The following is a 3,951-nucleotide window of genomic DNA, read 5'->3' on the forward strand; positions in this document are numbered from 1 at the left end:
TAAAATATTACAATATGGGGTGGGTGGGTGGTGGGGGTGGTGTGTTTGTTTGTTTGTTTGTTTGTGGTAAAATGGGTAGATCTGTACTTGGAGAATGTTTCTAGAATAGAGCAACACCCGTTTGAGTTCCAGCAACATGTACCCTAAACAGAGTATTATATGAAAAGAAAGTCAGATCTGAAGGATCAAAACCATTTATTCAGTCCTTAGTTGTGTGCCATTCATCTAAAAGTTATGCATTCCGTTTGAAATAATAATTTGTTGGAAAATAATGAAAGATTGGCAAGAAGGATTGTAACATGCTCAAGTGACTTGCAGCTGGGGTGTAGAAAAATACATGTATCATTCCAATTGTTGTCTATCCTTGTGTGCTTGACAAGTAGAACATCTCTGTTCAGATAACATAGGCTTGTGATAGACTTAGAGGCAGTTTGAGATTCCTGCCTTGATGTGGGAAAGATCAAAGTACAGTGGTAAACTATGTTTTCACAAACCCCCGAAAAACAGGTGTAAACAGCATATCTGGCGATCCTCTAGCATGGACAGAACTCTGCAGTGCCTGCGTGCCCACTTGTGTGCCTCTGACTTGGTGGTGCTTTGGGAATCCCCTGGTTGGTGACGTAATGAAAATAAATTAACTCTTTGCATTTCATCAGTGGTTTTGCAGTTGTTCCTGTGTCCTGACTGTGCCAGCTCACACATTTGGCATAACTGACAGGATCCAGGAACAAGCATAAAATGGCTGGCAAAAAAGTTGGGGACTGGAGAGACCATGAGAGTGACCTCCCATATTCTGGGATGGCCCAGTTCTGAGCACTGGACCCCTGTGGCCAGTTTTCTGGCTTCACTGGCTCCACTGGCAACATGGCCTGAAAGAGATGATGGGGCAGTATTTACCCCCAGACAACTGAAACGGCTATGCACAGATTGCCAGGGAAAGGGGCACTGGATTTTTCTTGCAAGTCAGTGGGGAGATTCGTATGGTTTTAGTTACCAGTCTTAGAGCTCTTGACCATGAAGTTGTTACATCCTGGAGTAAAATGAGAGAATATGAAAAGGAAGTTAGAATTTTACAACGTACAAAGGCAATTGCGTAAGAAGTAGTTACTACTCAGCATGGTGCCATGGGTTGCAATATACTGTAGAATGGATGATAGCACGTATTGCTAATAAATGGGAGTGGAGAATGAGTGAGTGGCTGTGTGGGGCTTAGTTGCCAGCTGGGGTTAAACCATGACAGTTCTTTTTGGTTCCCAACATGCGGCATGAAGGGTTCAAGATAACACCAGATTTGACTGGAATGTGTTAGATCAAATTTACAGCTATTATTGCTGTTTATTTATTAATCAGTAGGCTTCTGTGCTTGACTTACTGTATATTAGAGTCTAGTGCTCCAGTGGTTATTTTTTGCTTTCACTACTTGTAGTGCTGTTCTGCTGGTCATCTTACTCTGCTGTGCCTGAGAACATTTTGATAACTTTAGTGGCTCATGGGTTGATTACAGGATTCAATCTGGACAGGATAGCAGTAATAAGAAGTATCAAAATGCAGCTTTTGGAAGGAGTGCCTACCTCACTAAAACCCTTGATTATACCAGCAGTCACAAATGTTACTGTTAATGTAGGTGCTTTTGCAAATACCTTGAGGAAATTTGGAGCTGTAACTTCAGGATCATCTGTGCAGGCAGTGAAAAAAAGAAAGCAGGCAAAACCAAAAGGAGTTACATCACCAGTGATGAGGAAACAAATATGGAATGATCTTGTACAAGCCTGTGTCCCATGATCAGAAATTAACAGGATTACAATATCAGAAATGTTTCGCTGATGGCAAAAATCAGCACCTATGCAAAAAAGCCACCTGCCCCTGTCCCCACCATCAACTCTGTGCCCATTCTCGACCCCTGCCTGGCACCGCAAGACAAGGCACTACCTGGAAAATGTTAAAACAGCAGAAATGAAGGTTTTGCAGGTCCTCCAAAATTGCCGCCACTGTAGCCTCTTACCTTGAGGGAGACCAATATCCCTATCTTCCTTTAACTATGAAGTGGTGGTCTGGGGGAATTTTACATGTGTTTGCTCTAGTGAATACTGGAGCTGAAGTTACACAGTAATATTATATATAAAGAAGTAACATCACAGATCTATAAACTAAGGGGGAAATCTGACCCCTGCCCTCCAAACTGAGGTTACCTTAACAATACCCAGTTAAAGAATATATCTTGGGTATTAATGTGTCGGCAGGATGAACAGTTGAAACTTTAAATGGTCGTTTCTTCTTCGGGACTTCACAAGTGGCATTTGCTATTTGATCTACAACCACCTTGCATGGATTCCCAAAGTTGGATCCTTGTTGTGCTGCCTGTTCCTGCCAAGGTGGTAACTGTAAAACAATACCATATCCTGTGAGGGAAGGAGGAAATTACCCAAACCATTCAGGCACTTGAGCAAGTGGGAGTTGTTAAGGAAACCATGACTGCTTTTAATAGTTCTATCTGGCGTGCTCAGAAACCAGATAACTCTTGGAGAATGTAGATTATAGCAAATTGAATAAAGTCACCCCCACACACACTTGCAGTTACAGAACTAGACATGGTTACTCTTATAGAAAAAATCAGGAAAAATTTACAACCCTGAAGGCAGTGATAGATCTTGCTAATGCTTTCTTTCTGATAGCCATTACATATTTATAAAGCATGTGCACACAGCTGTACTATTCATATGCAGCTACATTTAAGGGTATTATATAGGCCATGGGGAAAGATAAGATGGGGTCAATGGGCCTTGAATACCTGACAGGTCAATTACATGGGCCCCCTGCCCTGTCTAGGGGGTGGTGGTGTGTATTCACTGCTGTAGATACGGTGTCAGGATGATTTTTTGTGAAACCCACAAAATATGCTAATCAGTATAGCACAATTAAAGAATTAGAACAACTCATTCATCAATACAGACCTCCTCACCAATACAAAGCAATACAAGCAACACACTTCAGTGGACTTAGTGTCCAAGATTGGGCTTAAAGTCTAGGGATAGATTGAATATTCCACATTGCTTACACTACCCAAGCTAGTGGCTTGACTGAAAGAATAGATGGAATGTTGAAGGAACAATTAAAAAAGCTAATCAGTACTAACAACTTTACAACACTGGAATTCAGCTCTTACTAAACCAGATTTTTTTTGTTAAATACCCAGAATATTCATATCAAACACTCTATGATCATATTAAAACACCTCCTGTGGAAAACACGATGAGGATGGAAATTCTTCCAGATGTTTTCTCTCCCAAAATATTAACTACAGGGGAAATGTAATTGTTTACACTGACGTAATTGCTTACACCGACGTAATTGCTCATACCGACAGATTGCGTGGTAGGACTGTGACCCATTAGCCTAGATGTGAAGATTCATAGAATAACCCCTGAGAATACCTTATGGTTCTGTACCCCAACTTCTGCTCTTATTTTCATCCTCTCTTAATATCAGATTCTTGAGTTCTTGTATTTCAGGTATCTTTGATGACTTCCTGTGCCTTATCTAGAGGAGAGAGCATTGTAACAGTGTTATTGGTGTTGTGAACCCAATATCAAATTAAACTTCAAACTAAAAAATGCAAATCCTAGCTCTTCAATCTGTGTGGGCAATTACACACATGCAATTGCCACATCAGACCCAGAGTAATATTAGCTAAAGGAGCTGAAGCAACAGCATATGTATTACCGGAAGGAGATGATACTCCTGTTTTCCTCCCTTATCACAGGCTGGCTCATCATGCTTTGTAGTCTCATACTACAAGCACGTGTCTGGATAAATTTTCACAAGATCAGCATATAAATACTTGGATATGGTTGGCCTCTACTGTAACTAACTCATCTGTCTTTTGTATTGAGGGAAGATTAACAGCTGCAGATGTCTTGACAGTGTGTTTCATTGGCATGCCAATCCCAGCAG

General features: G+C 41.0%; 1 long non-coding RNA gene across 1 annotated transcript; it reads right to left on the minus strand.

Moving 5' to 3' along the window:
* Positions 1 to 863: 863 nt before the first annotated feature.
* Positions 864 to 3,532, minus strand: LOC141967875 (uncharacterized). The gene is made up of 4 exons (XR_012634778.1): positions 3,432 to 3,532; positions 2,190 to 2,379; positions 1,641 to 1,675; positions 864 to 1,030 (listed from the first exon to the last, which is right to left on the minus strand). It is a non-coding gene; the product is annotated as an uncharacterized LOC141967875 (long non-coding RNA).
* Between the last annotated feature and the right edge of the window lie 419 nt (positions 3,533 to 3,951).

Source organism: Athene noctua, chromosome 1, assembly GCF_965140245.1.
Source record: "Athene noctua chromosome 1, bAthNoc1.hap1.1, whole genome shotgun sequence".
NCBI lineage: Eukaryota > Metazoa > Chordata > Aves > Strigiformes > Strigidae > Athene > Athene noctua.